At 45.3% G+C, this 15,350-nt stretch overlaps 1 protein-coding gene across 8 annotated transcripts in view; it reads right to left on the bottom strand.

Annotated features, from left to right (window-relative positions):
* Positions 1 to 15,350, bottom strand: part of LCLAT1 (lysocardiolipin acyltransferase 1) — a 253,581-nt gene that overhangs the window by 195,622 nt on the left and 42,609 nt on the right. The window contains exon 1 of one of the 8 annotated variants that reach the window (XM_027113469.1): positions 26 to 191. The exons of 5 other annotated variants lie outside the window; for them this stretch is intronic. The gene's annotated coding sequence lies outside the window, so the exon portion shown is untranslated. Of the gene's footprint in view, positions 1 to 25; positions 192 to 15,350 lie in introns of those variants that run through there. 2 more of the 8 variants (XM_027113465.1, XM_027113468.1) reach the window with 2 other exon arrangements.

The raw sequence follows: 15,350 nt of genomic DNA on the forward strand, positions 1-15,350 counted from the left end.
CCACCTGACGGTTCCAGCTTCTCACCTGTGACTAGCAGACGACCACGCGCGACCCCGTGGGGAGCGCGTGGGCGAACTGGAGAATCCCTGGGGGTCACAACCTCCGTGCAGAACCCGCCGCTAATTCATCCCGAAGCGGGAGGCTTCGGCCAGTCGCCCTTGTAATGCGTCCCGGCAGGCTCCATCCTGATTGGCTGCGAGCGCCTTGAGGCAGCGGCGTCCCCGGCTGCGTGAGAAGCCCAGGTCCCCGGAGCCCCTCCCCTGCTTCCCCCGCCTGGGGCTCCCCGGGCGCGCGACACTGAGGGCTCCCTTAAAGTGACCACGCTCATTTCCGGCCCGCCTCCAGGAGAGGAGGGACCCACAGAGCAAGGGGGCGTAGGGGCGAGTAGCAATAAGAAATAGGGAATGCCGGAGGGCATTGTCCCAGGGAACCTAATGGTCCCTCTAACCCCTGGAGTTTCAGAGTGACAATAGAAATCTGGGGAGTTTAATTTACAAACTGTGGACTGACAAGAAAGGCACAACCTAAAAATTAAGAATTATGTTTTACTGGACGAACATACTGAGGACTTAAACCTAAAAGGCAGCCTCTCAGATCGCTCTGAGGGACTGTGCTGAAGAGGTAAGGAAGGAGCCAGGATATTTAGGAGCTTTTGCAACAAAAACCAGGTAGTCGGAACTTTAAAAGGTTACTGTTCATTAAAAACCAGACATCTCAAGTTAATGAAGTTAGCACTTTTCTACCCATGGAAAGACGCCAGAGTCTGGGCTCATCAAAATCATTCCTTTGAAATGCACCTTAACTGTCTAGGGCCAGTATCCTGTTTTTTTTCCATCCTGAACTCCCTCAGGGTGCACAGTGCGGGGGAGGGGCGGCAACTGTGTTGGCTGATGGCTTGATGGCCACAACATCCTTTGTTTATTGAAATGGCTGGTGATATTCTTTGTCCACAAAGCCTAACCTACAGGGGCAAATCAGTAGTAGAACCCGTTCTAGAGCTTAGGTTCCTGACGCGCAGCACCAAGCTCTCCCTAGCATGCAGCTTCCCCAGTCCTAGGGAAACTTTCCCTCCTCTGAGCATCCGCAGTACTTTCATGATAACCCTCATAAAAGGCGTTCAGCACTTTCTACTGTGGGACATCTGTCCCCTAACCTACTAAACTCTAAAGCTCCATAATGGTGGATACTGTGATTAAACCTTTTTTCATTTCCTACACCATGCCTTCCTCCTGCGAGTCTTCAACAAAGATTCACTGAATTAAAATCCTAAAAAGAATAAACATAGCCACCCATCGCACACTTAGCCACTATACGTATGTTTATGTGTTTTGTCCATTTATTCAACAAGGTACAGAAGGGGATGAATTTTTTTTCAGAGTACAAGATTCCTGTCCTCATATATTTGTAGTGTAACGATAATGAACATCTAGGTTTGGGATGCATAGCTTCAGTATAGCTAAATTATATTCCATAGGCATTTCCTGGAGGTCCAGAGTTTAGGACTTGGCACTCTCACTGCCTGGGTCTGGGTTCAATCCCCGGTCAGGGAACGAAGGTCCCGAAAGACATGCGTCGCGGACAAAAAAAAAAAAAATATATATATATATATATACACTCCAGAGCTCTCTGTGAATCAAAAGTTCCCTTGTTCTTTTTCTAAATCAGCTTCACAGACTCTCCAATTTTATTCAGAAATATTGAAATATTTTAAGATATGCTGAAATTGTGTTAGAAAATAAACAACAGAGGGAAACACCAATACAAAAGCCAACTCTGTCAATTACCCCTGTGACCTTAGGCCTCCTTTTTTATCTGTAAAATAAGATCACTAATATAAAAGTTCTCTAAATTCTTTTCTTCCCCCCACCCCTACAAGTTTTTAACTTTCTTGATGTCAGAGGCCAGCGGGAAAACCCTGAAGGCATTGGAGATGGGTTTTGAAAGAAGAGATTATAATCTCTTCTTTATAAGAAATTATAATAGTTTATCTTTGCATCTCCGCAACTCCTAAAACGAACAGTGCCAACTGAGAAAGAGAACACCACGCATTTGAATACAGCAGAAGCTGAATAAAGTTTAACTGACTTGATGAATCATCCTGGTTTCTTCTCTATTTCACTTTCCTAGCCTTAGGCTTTTTTGGAGGGTGGAGTGGTAGAACCTGAAGGATAGGGTCAAAACTATGGAGTCTGAAGGTATTAGCTCTTTTTTACCCAAACTGCTTCTGACACCCACCACATGTGTGGCTTCTCCACACCAAGCAGTTCTCCAGTTCTCTGTGGACACCAACTAGGTGTCCTGCAATGTAATTCAGTTTTGACACTAACTGCTTGGAATTAATGCAGACCCCACAGCTTAAGGGCTTAGTTCCACAAAACTGCTCTGCACTTCAGACACCAATAGAAAGTCTGGGTCTCAGGACGTCCCTGGTGGTCCAGTGGTTAAGACTCCACACTTCCACTGCAGGGTGTGCGGGTTCGATCCCTGGTCAGGGAAGCAAGATCCCACATGCTGCGCGGTGTGGCCAAAAAAGAAAAAAAAAGGAAGTCTGGGCCTTGGGTACTTCTGACAAACTGGCTGTAAATCGGGGCATCCCACAATGCCCTGCTCAGGGTCCAATTTGCTAGAACAGATCACAGAACTCAGGAGAACGCTTTACTTACATTTACAGGTTTATTATAAAGGATACAACTTAGGAACAGTCAAATGGAAGAGATACGTAGGGCAAGGTATGGGTTGCTCAGAGCTTTCATTCTCCCTCTGGGTGTGTCACCCTCCCAGCACCTTGCTGATTACACCAACCAGGAAACTCTCAGAGCCCTGTTGTCAGTGTTTTTTATGGAGATTTCATTACCTAGGCATGATTGATTAAATCACTGACCACTAATGATTAACTCAACCCCCTCCCTGGAGGTTGAAGGGTGGAGTTGAAAGTTCCAACCCTCTAATCTCAGGGTTGGTTTCTCTGACATCCAGCCTCCATGCTCCCAGAATCAACTCACTAGCATAAACACAGGTTCAGAAAGGCTTGTTATAAATACCCAGACCCTCCTATCCCCCTCTGAAACAGAGCAGGGCCCTATGGTCCTTCCCCGCCCATGACCTCCACCTGCCTTTCTTCTGTAGAAAAATTTTAGCCAAAGAATAAGTTTAATCAGAAAAGTGGGAAAATGCAGAAACAAAGGAAAACAGTCAAAAGAGACCAAATAATAATAATTTAGTCATTAAGCAAAGTCAAGGACCCTTAGTTCCTTCTCAAGGATTAGAGATAATATTCTGAGCCATAACCTGTGAGCTGTCTGATACTGAAAGCCCCACCAGATGGAAGAAGTTAAGTACATGATGACCAGACTGTAGTCATGACATAAGCTGCCACAATTCTGAGAATTGGCCTCAAGGAAGTGGGAGCAAACCGACCCTGGAACTAAAGATTAATTGGACTTAAAACAATCAAGATGACTCTGGTCAGACCACCGATGACCAATTTCAAGATGACTGTCAGAGCTGACTGTGCTGTTTCTGCATGTGGCCCCCTGCCTCTGTCTATAAAAGCTCTTACCCCCTGATTGTTGGGAGGGGGAGGCGGGGGGAGTTGGCCTTCAGACAGGTGTCTGCCCCACCCCCTGCTGTTGCTGGTGTCCAAAATAAAGCAAACTTTCCTTTCCACCAACCTTGCCTCTTTATTGGCTTTTGAGCGGTGAGCAGCTGGACCCCACTTTCGGTTACACCTCCACTCAACAAAATACTACAAGGGGTGGCGCAGTGGTTGAGAATCTGCCTGCCAATGCAGGGGACACGGGTTCGAGCCCTGGTCTGGGAAGATCCCACATGCCGCGGAACAACTGGGCCCGTGAGCCACAATTACTGAGCCTGCGCGTCTGGAGCCTGTGCTCCCCAACAAGAGAGGCCGTGACAGTAAGAGGCCCGCGCACCACGATGAAGAGTGGCCCCCACTTGCCACAACTAGAGAAAGCCCTTGCACAGAAACGAAGACCCACACAGCCATAAATAAATAAATAAAAATTAAAAAAAAATACTACAAGGATTTTAGTATTTTGTTGCCCTTAATCCTAACTCTTCTGCCAAGCTGTGTTGAATGTTCTTTAGGGATCATTAGCATATGATACAAAGATTCTCACAATTTATGTTCACTGCCTTAGGTCTCTACCCCAGGTTTTCCTGTCTCCAGTCTTCCAAGCTTGCTCCTTCCAGACCCACTGACGAGCCATCTAAGCCATTTGCCGCTGCCAGGTGTCCATGTATATCCTTCTCTTGAGCCAATTCTCTCCCACACAAAATAGATGACCAGTAACACAGGCCTAAACCCTGCCCATTGGGATAATTATGCTCACCTTCAGGAGGTCTGCAGTGAAGCAGTAATCCATTTTCCTCTTGTATCCACAGACCAAACCTATCAATCTTCAATGAAGCTCAGGCTTTTCTGCCTCCCTCCTCTGGTTAAGAGAACTCCCCATGGATTAAGGAAGAGGTGTGGGTACAACAGTGGTAGGAGAAACGGGATCTGGGCCATCCGTTCATGCAGCTTATGTGTGTCCTCTGAACCTGCTCAAACTCATTCCCAATGCACCACTTCCATTTGAAAAGATTGTTGCTAGGCCTGCCCACACTTTTGAGGTGGTTGGGCCTGCTATTATCCGATTCATGATGGGCAGCTTGGGTTGCATGGTCACTTGATGCCCCATGAGACGTTCAGCTTCTATTAGGGCTCAGTAGCATGCCAGGAGTTGCTTTTTTTTTTTTGGCCACACTGCATGGCTTGCAGGATCTTAGTGCACAGATCATGGATTGAACCTGGACCATGGCAGTGAAAGCACTGAGTCCTAACCACTGGACTGCCAAGGAATTCCCCAGAGATGCTTTTCAAATGTGTATGTTTCTCTCCCACAGTTGGCATGGCCATTCTCCAGAACCATATTGGGCCGCACTGTGACTCTTCTTTTGGGTCTTGCCAGAGACTCCACTTGGCCTTTTCTCTACCACAGATACTTCTAGTATCATGAGATGTATCAGGTGATAGAGCCCAAATGGCAGGACTGCTTGCTCTGAGGCTGGACCCGCTACTGAGTCCTTTATGGATCTGAGCCCTACTTAAAACTAGCCACCTTCCACCTCAACCTGAAGAGATCTACCAAGCATTCTTTCTTAGTGGCAGAAGGTACAAGGTACTGTAAGTTGTCCTTTACTTGGGAGGAAATGTCCTTGCAGGCCTTAGACCATTGGTCTACTTCACTATCCACATAAGTTCTGTGCTTTATATAATAGTATTGTACCAAGGTTATTTTCTTAGTTTTGATGTATGTTCTGTGCTTATATAAGATGTTAACGTAAGGGCAAGCTGGGTAAAGTACCTGCAGAAAATCTCAGTTTTCTTCTTGCGTCTCTCCTATCAATCTAAAATTATCTCAAAATGTTAAAAGTAATAACTGGCATTTAAAATTTTCGTCAACGTAGCAGGCTTCTGAATTTTTATGGGATTTATTCATCCTCTGGAAAGCATGTGTCTCATCAAGACATCCAGATTACTTGCATTTATTGCTCATTGGGGCCAAGTAACATGATATTTCACCGTGATAGACTAATGTGATGTTCTGTGGAATGGCCAGATGGTCCGGGTCCCTTTGGAATATATTATGACAGAAAACAGGAAAGTAAACATAGCCTTGGAGCAAGACTGTAAAAGTAGAATGTTTTCTGTCCTATGTGAATGTTATCTTCCTCTGGATGTGATACTGTTTTGGTTTACTATCTTCATTGGGGCAGGGGAGATGCAGTTCCAGGGGCTTTACTTGGCTTTTCCTACTACAATAGCTCTTCCTCTACAGACCAAGGAGCAAGGTGAGGATTCTGTCAACTGCTAAGTACATCCATTCCGATCATACATTTGGGAATCAAGGAAACAACCACCAGGTTGGTAAGAAGAGCCAGTGGACCCACTCAGAGACAGACCAGAAGACTCCATTTATTATCTGACTCCAATATGCCCCTCCTCTAACAGGAGTGCCTGATGGTGCTTTGGACCCCTGGGTATCCCCATCAACTTAGACCCTGTATCCAACATCCCTCAAATATCGGATTATCCCTCTTTTCCCAGTCTGTGGTTATCCAAGGAAACAACCATAAATCAGTTTGGAGAAGGACTGAAAAAAATCTGTATACACTTGCCCTGACGTTCCAGGTTCTCCCTTATAGACACCCAGTCTCTCCTTTGGTCCATGCATTCTAGGTTTGAGAACAGGCTCTGGTCTTTAAATCAGGCAAGTTATTATGACTTTCTACTGGAGTGATGTTGACCCCAGTCTTCTACTATTAATCTCTTCTTATTATGTATTAAGCAGTACCCTTTCTGGCTGCCCATCTATCTTGTCCCTAGAAATACATGTTCTACTAGACATTGCCATAGGTCAGGTCAGTCCCCCTGGCTGCCACTTCAACCTTACTATCCATTATGGTAATAAGTTCACCATTGCTTCTCATATTTGTCTCTGCTATTCTAGAATCCTGTCATCCCCACTGCTGCTAGAAGAACCTGTTCTGTGACAGCATGAGCCCTGGTCTGCAGAGGACAAACTCCACTGAGCTGCTCAATGATGCTGGTGCCCCTTCCAGACATTTGCTATCATTCTTGATAGTCATCCCGGCCCTCCTGAAAAACAGTCAGCTGAAAGGTTTCTAGTCTTGTTTGGTTGATGCATTTTAGCATGCTTGCTTCTTGGAGCTTTTTGATTCCTACATCCACATTCTGCCATGACGGTTCTGACATCTCTGCTTTTTTTTTTTTTTTTTTTTTTTTAGCTACACTGTGCGGTACGCAGGATCTTACTTCCCCTACCAGGGATCAAACCTTAGCTCCCTGCAGTGGAAGCACGGAGTCTTAACCATTTGACCGCCAGGGAAGTCCCAAGGCATCTCTGCTTTATTTAATGTGATCATTGTTTTTTCCCAACTTCCAAGAACCATGCCAGCAGTATATTAGAACTGGGTCCCAGAGCTCTTGCCATGTTATTGAACACTATGTGATGGGAATGTGCCTCTTATTGGCAAATTCCCCTAAACAAGCTTTATATTCTCTGTCTCCTTAATCCAGTACCTCAGGTTCCACACGTAGGCAGAATCTCCCTGCTGTGAGCCAGCACCTGCAGCCCCTGTGGCATATAATCCTTTCTCTCTTTTATAGCCCCCGACCTTCCCCGGTCAGGTCAAGGTGAGACTTGACCCATTTTAAGTAAGGGTTGCCTCTTTCTTCCAACAAGGCAGAGAGACCCACTTCTGCAGGCCCAGATGGTTCTGGGAATTGAGGGTTCAAGATTCTCAAGTGCATCTACTCAGATATCCCAACCCCAAGTCTCAAGGGTTTTTTTTTTCCAGCCTTATTGAGATATAATTGACATATAACATTGTGTAAGTTTAAGGTGTGCAATGTGATGATTTGATATACATATATATTGCAAAATGATGACCACAAAGTTAGTTGGCCCATCTATCACCACACATAGTTATCTTTGTGTGTGTGTGGTAAGAATTTTTAAAAATCTACCCTCTTAGCAACTTTCAAGTATACAGTACAGTACTGTTAACTATAGTCACCAGGCTGTACATTAGATCCCCAGAGCTTATTTATCTTATAACTGGACGTTTGTACCCTCTCAACCACCTTCACCTGTTTTCCCCACTCCACCCCTCCCCCAACCTCTGGCAACCACCAATCTACTCTCCGTCTTTATGAGTTGGATTATTTTAGACTTCACTATAAGTGAGATCATACAATATTTGTCTTTCTCTGTCTTGCTTATTTTACATAGCATTATGCCGTCATCTGTGTTGTTGCAAGTGGTAGGATTCCTTCTTTTTATGGCTGGATAATATTCCAGCCATTTTATATATATATATATATATATATATATATATATATATATATATATATGACAGTTTCTTTATCCATTCAACTGTTAGTGGACACTTAGGTTGTTTCCATATCTTGGCTATTGTAAATAATGCTGCAATGAACATGGGGATACAGATATATCTTTGAGATAACGGTTTCATTTCCTTTGGATATATAACCAGAAGTGGGATTGCTGGATCATATGGTAGTTCTATTTTTAATCTTTTGAGGAATATCCATACTGTTTTCCATAGTGGCTGCACCAGTTTACATTCCCACCAGCAGTGCACCAGGGCTCCCTTTCCTTCACAACCTGGCCAGCACTTGTTATCTCTTGTCTTCTCAGGGTTCTGCTTCTTTCCTATCAAGGCCCTGACCTTGACACTGGAGATTTACCTAGGCAGAGAAAGCAGCCTTCTCTGAAGGTCTGCCACTCTTACAGCTAAGCCCTAAGTCTGATCTTCAGCTCTGTGTCCTCTGGCTGCAGATGATGAGAATCTTTTTAGATGCTTCTATAAGAACCCTTCAGACTCTCACACATTGCTTGCTTAGCAATAGTCGCCCAATTCCACAATCCTTATAGATACTAATTTGCTCCATACCTCTCAAACCCCAGAGACGCTGCATCAGCTAGAGCATCTTCTTTCACCTGCATCCTTTCCTGGTTCACCGGAAGTAATCTGCCACACCACAGCATATCAGGAACAATCCATATTCCACCTGTAACTAGTGACAGGTGGATCCTCAGGACATCCTCCCATCAAATGATTTATTTTCAGAATCCCATGTTTGGAGTCTTTTTCCTAGAACCAACTCCCTTAAGGAGGCTTCCTAGAAGCAGCACCTAAAGCAAGGACCCTTGTATAGATCATTCTTTGAAGAAGTGCTCTCAAGAGAAGAGGAGTAATAAAAGCAGGGTACAGTGCACAAGAGAAAAATTAAGTAAGAATCTGGTCTCAGCGGGAGAATAGCTTCAGCCTGATCTCACAGAAGCTCTGGAGCATGCATTATACCACAGCATTATTCAACCTTGAGACGGGGGTCCGGGTTCTTATTTTCCTATATCAGTCAGTTATTGGCTGCAGGCTGCCTAAGGGTGGAGGTGCATAACCAGCTGAGCAAGGCAGCTCCTATTTGGCTGAGGGGAATCCCTGGAGCCAGAGGGAAGCTGTGAGCCGTTAGCTGCCAGTGCTCACAGCAGCAGGGAGACGAGTGCCCCATCTGAGTGGGGCACCGGTGGCATCCACTGTAGACACAACATAAATACTAAGTAAATGTTAGTTTCTTCGGGACTTCCCTGACGGTCCAGTGGTTAAGATTCAGCACTTCCACGGCAGGTGGCATGGGTTCGATCCCTGGGTGGGGAACTAAGAGCTCACATACCATGCGGTGCGGCAAAAAAAAAAAAAAAAAAAAAAAAAGAATACATATATGATTGTACATGTCTAGAATATCTGGGAAGGCTCTGTAAGAAACCACTGCTGTAGTTGCCTCTGGGAAGAGAAACTGGACACCACTAAACTTACACATCAATGTATTCCCTTTAGTACTGACTGATTTTAGCCAGATGTATGTGTTACCATTTTAATTTGGGGGAAAAAAAATGAAAAACCCCTTTGATGTGCCTATGAGCCTAAGAGATAGGATTAACCTACTCTGCTGCCCAGAAAGGTAATTTCCCCACAAGTTTCTGAATCCTCCCTGACCTCTGCAACGGAGTATCACAGCTGATGGATTTCTTAACCTCATGAGCCATCAATTTAACAATCACATTTAATAGGGCACTCTCTGCAGTGCTCAGGAAGGCACTGTGACAATCAGGGAGCCCCAAGTCCTTATTCTTATTGCACTTTTATTATCACTGGGGTACTCTCTATGCCTGTGTAATGGCTTCCTCCTCTTCAAAATGTGACAGTAATAAGGTGAAACATGGACTCAATAACAGACCCCAGAAAAGAGCCAAGTGAGCTGCTTCCAGTAACACTGGGATGATGTTCTTCTGTGGTAATGAGGGGAAGGAACAGGCAGCCCAGAGCTGGCAGAGGCCACAGATGCTTAACTGGACGCCTAGAGCTGCTTGTTTCTTCTAGCCCACAGTTTCCCTACGGGTGAGACTTAGCATACTGTTTGTTACCCAGTGATATTCCGGACTTCAAAGGTATTTGAAATCAAAGGTTTTGATTTCCTGAGAAGGCAGCCGGGTCCTTGGTAGTTTAGGAGTCTTGCTAGAATGAGTAGCTTAGAAGTGACAGTTTTACATTAACACAAACCAGTGGTGGAACTGAATTCTGATTATTCTCTTTTTGCTCTTCTAACTGTCCCCCCCACTCCCACATACACACACACGCATTTTATGCTGATTTGTCCAACTTGCATCTCCTGGCTCCCTGACCCTTTGTCTCCGGCAGCGTTCGGCCAAGGGGACGGCACTGGAAGGAGTCTGCAGGGTGGACTGAGAAAGAGACCAAGGTGTTGTTCCCTTGACTGCCTCCCTGTGGGATTAGAGGGTGGCAGTGGCTTCATACTCCACCTAAGGCCATAGCTCCTCTCATACAGCTCAGCTCTCACTAAGTCCTGGGACACTCCTTTTCCCCTGGGCAGGGCCTAATTTATTATCTCTAGCCCCAGGGTGCTCCATCATCCACTGATTCCACCCCTTTAACTCTCTCTAATCATTCCTTCTGCTTCTTGCCAAAACCCTAACTGATAAATTGATGGACCAAAATTTCACTTAGTGAAATTGCCAGGAAGCCAAATGCCACTCATCAGTAAAATGCCAGGAAGCAAATCTAGCCACTCATCCAACATAGACATAAATCTTTCTCCTACTACTATTTAAAACAAACCCTCTATATCAGTAAAGAATGTTTTCAGCTATAAGTATCGTCAAACTCAGTTTATTGATACAATGGCTTAAGCCACAAGGACATTTATTATTACTTAACTTGAAGTATAGAGGTAGGCAATCTCAAAATTGGTTCTGTAACTCAAGGATGACAACAAGGACCCAAGTTCTTTCCATCTTTCTGCTCTGCCTTCCTTAGTATGTTGACTTTACGTTTTCATGCTTGCTGCCTCATAGCCACAAGATGGTTGCCATAACTTCAGGCATCACAGTCATATCCAAAGGCAAGAAACAGTAAACAGAGGAAAAGGTGTTCTCCTTGTGAAGCTTTATTTTTTTAATCAAGGAAGAAAAATCCTTCCCCAAAACTCCATAACAAATGTCCTCAACTGTCCCATTGGCCAGGACTTAGTCACATGGCCACCTGTATAAAGCATGTGGGAAAGCAAGCATCTGACTTTCTAGGTTTTGTAGGGGGAGGTTGGAATAGAAATTGAGTATCCAAACAAGGGTCTGTCACATCCTGTGCTGCAGGTGAACCTTCAGCCCAGTGTCACTCTCTGAGAAATTACTTATGCTATCTTCCAAAAAGAAATGTCTGTTACCTCTTCTCTGTTGTTTTTCTAAATAGTAATAAACTTTAAGGCCCAATTCAAATTCTTTCAACATCTAGTTATGACCTCCTTTGAATCGCCCCTGATGTCCACATAATCTGTTTGGGATGGCCACCCAGAAAACTGTACTAACTATATTTTCTTATTTTCTGTATTGTTGATGTTATGGCATCTGGGGTCTCATTCCTAGAGAGAGCAAACTCCATGCCTGGGAGCATGCTTTTTATATGCAAAGTAACCATCTAGAGTTCACCTCCACCCACCTTCAACACACTCACAACTCTTCCATCCAGCTCCTACACTCTAGGCAATTTTCCCTGCCTTAATTCCCCAAGGCCAGGTACCAGACTAGTTGAGACAGCCCCTATAGCCCAGAGCCTGCTGAAAGTGTTCAAACTAACCAACCCTAAACCACTTATTCCACCTTTCCTGTTCCTTCCCATGGAAACCACAGTAAAGGCTTTTTGCCCACATTTTCTTCCCACCACTTCCGCCTCCTGACTGAATCTGGTGCTTCCCCATGTAGCCACCCTGTGGTGTGCAGTGCCCCCTCCTCTTGGGAACTGTAACAAACGATCTTTTCAACGGCAGTCCCCTGATCTGTTGGCCTCACCTTACCTGAATAATAATAAAACCTACCTTTTAAAACAAAACCCTTCCCCATAATCTACTTCCCTTTGTGGTTTTCTGCCTATTTGCCTTCTCTACCCAGGAACAAGCTCTGTGAACTTATTGGCCGTGGACTACGGCTGGTCAGGTCTTACTGTCCTTCTCCACAGTAGGCTCATATGTCCCATAGCCTTCCCACCAGGGCTCCTACAGCACAAACAAACCTTTCCATGCTGAGAGTGGCCACCTCCGTTACTGTAACTTACATCAAAGACCACATGCTTTCAGGGTTGAGGGAAAAGGAATAAGGGGCATAATAGGAAAAGAACTCTATCTTTATGGAGTTAAATTGGTTAAATCATTTAATTTTACTATAGCTCCAGAAATGATATATTGTCCTCATTTTACAGATGTAAAAACTAAGGCTCAGGGGCTTCCCTGGTGGCGCAGTGGTTGAGAGTCCGCCTGCCGATGCAGGGGACACGGGTTCGTCCCCGGTCTGGGAGGATCCCACATGCCGCGGAGCGGCTGGGCCCGTGAGCCATGGCCGCTGAGCCTGCGCGTCCGGAGGCTGTGCTCCGCAACGGGAGAGGCCACAGCAGTGTGAGGCCCGCGTACCGCAAAAAAAAACAAAAACAAAAAACAAAACAAAAAAAAACACTAAGGCTCAATGTATTCATTTCCTATTGCTGCTGTAACAAATTTCCACAAACTTAGTGGCTTGAAACAACACAAATTGATCCTCTTACTAGAGGTCAGAAGTCCAAAATCAATTTTACTGGAGGTGCTGGTCCCTTCTGGAGGCTCTGAGGGGAGAATTCATTTCCTTACCTTTTTCAGCTTCTAGTGGCTGTCTTGGTTTGTGGCCCCTTCCTCTACCTTCATACACATCAGGCCAATCTCTGCTTCCAGTATCACCTTCTTTTCCATAGTAAAATCTCTGCCTTTCTCCTTTATGGATACTTGTGATTACATTTAAGGCCCACGCAAAGAATCCAGGATGACCTTCTCATCTCAGCATTCTTAATTTAGTTATAATTTGAGTCCCTTTTGCCATATACGGTAACATTCATAGGTTGCAAGAATTAGCACTGGGTATTTTTGAGGCTCATCATTCAGCCTATCACAGTGGGTTTCACCGAGCTGAAATCATGGTGCATGCTGCATTCTTCTGGAAGGTCTAAGCGAGGATCCATCTCCTTGCTTCTTCCAGCTTTTAAAGGCCACCTGAATTCCTTGGCTTGTGGCTCCTTCTTCCACTTTTTTTTTTTTTTTTTTTTGCGGTACGCGGGTCTCTCACTGTTGTGGGCTCTCCCGTTGCGGAGCACAGGCTCTGGACGCGCAGGCTCAGCAGCCACGGCTCACGGGCCCAGCCGCTCCGCGGCATGTGGGATCCTCCCGGACCGGGGCACGAACCCGTGTCCCCTGCATCGGCAGGCGGACTCTCAACCACTGCGCCACCAGGGAAGCCCTGTAGCAAGGTCTTTTGATAATAAAACCTCCAATTTATAAATCCACTATGGTACATGTGCGGTAAGTAGAACAGAGTAAAGGCCCATTGAGATTAGGATACTGGATAGTTGGCCAGATTATTACTACCTAAATGATTTATGGTTTTCTGGTTGTTTTTTTTTTTTGCGGCACACGGGCCCCTCACTGCTGCAGCCCCTCCCGCCGCAGTGCACAGGTTCCAGACGCGCAGGCTCAGTGGCCATGGCTCACGGGCCCAGCCCCTCCGCGGCATGTGGGATCTTCCTGGACCAGGGCACGAACCCACGTCCCCTGCATCAGCAGGCGGACTCTCAACCACTGCGCCACCAGGGAAGCCCCTTCTTTCACTTTTTAATGATGATACTTTTAAAATTCTTTTTGGCCATGCTGCACAGTCTGTGGGATCTTAGTTCCCTGACCAGGGATCAAGCCCGCGTCCCCTGCAGTGGAAGCGCTGAGTCTTAACCACTGGACCGCCAGGGAAGTCCCTCCTTCTTCCACTTTCACAGACAGCAATGTATCGTCTTCAAATCTCTCACTGACTCCAATCCCTGCTTCCATCGTCACATCTCCTTCTTTGACTCTGACCCTCCTTCCTCCCTCCCTCTTTCCCTTGTGGTTACATTGGGCCCAGGAGAATGTCATCTGCAAAGTCCCTTTGCCTTTAATGTAATATATTCGCACATTTGGGGGATTGGGACATGGACATCTTTGGGGGGGGCTGTTATTTTTGTCTACCCCACTCTGGCAGAAAGCAGCTCAGTGGTTGCTGGGGACCAGGGTGGAGAAGAATAGAAAGGGGGGCCTACAGAGGAGCAGGAGAAAACTTTTGGGGGTGATGGTTGTGATTATCTTGATCGGGTGATGTTTCCGTGGGTATACCATACCTCTATCAAAACTTAACAAATTGTACACTTTAAATAAATACACACAGTAAGCTGTATGTCCGTTATACCTCAATAAAGCTGTAAAAAAAAAAAAAAAAAGTAAATGAGAAAAAACCCCTGAGGCTCAGGGACTTTGGCCAAGTTTACCGAACTAGGCCGTGGTGTAACCAAGATGCACACCCAGGTCAGTTCATCTGATGCCGAAAATGTGTGCCTGTGATAGAGTGTCCTTTCCTTTATCCTCTTTTCTCTATATTTGGGATGATAATACTTGCCCCTTAAGGCTGTGAATCCATGGTTAGATGCTTAATAAATGTCCAGTTCCTTCCCTTTCTCCTTTTAGCCAAAGTTTTTGAGTATCCTGGAGCAGATTCTGTTGATAGTTTACAGAACTTGAAAATTACCGTGTTCTCCACGAGAGAGAGAGAAAGGTATCTAAGAAAAATGACAGATGGAGCCAACAGGTAGTAAATAGGTCTTGCCTTCAGGTATTCTCAGCCAGAAACGTCTCAGACTCTAGCATGCAAATCAACACACAGGATCAGACATAAGTGTGTTATTCAGGTCTCTCAGAAATCTAGGCTGGTGTGTTTGCCTGGTGATGGGAGCCAATGCTCACGAACAAGCAAGAGGAGGCAAGCATGTGGAAGCCGCCCCATCGTTATAAACAGTGGTGCAAATGATGATTGTTGTGCCCAAGGTCACAAAGCCCTTTTGACTGATGTACCACACTTGGTCCAAAGTGGTGAAATAAAACAGAACGGTACTTCCAGCTGGCCAAGAAACCCAAACCTCTTTCCAGGGTTGCCCCAAAAGAAGAAAATGTACCCACGTTTCCCTCATTTATTTAATTTTGTGTGTGTGTGTATTTAGAAGCCGGCATCTTTTATTCCTAGATAAATGGAAAATGTCTTAAAAAAAAAAGGATCCACATTTCCAATTTCCACTGGAATTCTTCATTGGTTGCCGTATCCTTGGTGGGGCTGTCCTAGGCTTCTGA

This window comes from Aethalodelphis obliquidens, unplaced genomic scaffold (assembly GCF_003676395.1).
Source record: "Aethalodelphis obliquidens isolate GAN/ISIS:26980383/991018 unplaced genomic scaffold, ASM367639v1 scaffold12, whole genome shotgun sequence".
Taxonomy (NCBI): Eukaryota; Metazoa; Chordata; class Mammalia; order Artiodactyla; family Delphinidae; genus Aethalodelphis; species Aethalodelphis obliquidens.